The sequence below is a fragment of the Eimeria mitis genome, genomic scaffold, assembly GCF_000499745.2.
Source record: "Eimeria mitis Houghton genomic scaffold, Emh_scaff2860, whole genome shotgun sequence".
NCBI classification, from domain to species: Eukaryota; Apicomplexa; class Conoidasida; order Eucoccidiorida; family Eimeriidae; genus Eimeria; species Eimeria mitis.
The window spans coordinates 4,946-5,499 of record NW_013571200.1 but is presented as its reverse complement, the minus strand read 5'-3'; the positions used below and the strand labels follow the sequence as shown (position 1 = coordinate 5,499).

At 46.0% G+C, this 554-nt stretch overlaps 1 protein-coding gene across 1 annotated transcript in view; it reads left to right on the top strand.

Annotated features, from left to right (window-relative positions):
• The window catches only part of EMH_0059630 (uncharacterized protein), a gene marked incomplete at both ends in the record, with an annotated part of 3,331 nt that overhangs the window by 437 nt on the left and 2,340 nt on the right, over window positions 1–554 (top strand). The gene's annotated exons all lie outside the window — the stretch shown is intronic.

Genomic DNA, 554 nt, shown 5'->3' with positions numbered 1-554 from the left:
CAGCAGGAGCATACATTCTATCCATGCATTTGGCGATGCAGATCTGATCCGTTTTGTTTAATTCGTCGCTAAATTTGCTGCCCCCTAAACATTTCTCAAAACACGTCTTTTGGACTTGCTGCACACAAACCCTAAACCCTAAACCCTAATAAACCCTAATAAACCCTAATAAACCCTAAACCCTAGAGAGTAGATATTAGAGGTTAGATGTTAGATAGTAAAGCGTAAACACTAAACATTAAACATTTCTCAAAACGCGGGTTCTGGACTTGCTGCACACAAACCCTAAACCCTAAACCCTAAACCCTAATATGTCTTCGTCTGCAGTCGTTGAACACAAACCCTAAACCCTAAACCCTAAACCCTAGACCTGCCTCGTTAAGAACGCTGAGGACCATGAGACTCAGCAGCTGCTGCGCATCCTGCAGCGTTGCTCCATTATCGCTGCTGCTGCTGCTGCTGCTGTTGCTGCTGCTGCTGCTGCTGCTGCTGCTTCCAAACATCTTCCGTTACAACCAATGTGCTGCTGCTGCTGTTGCTGCTGCTGCCTGTAT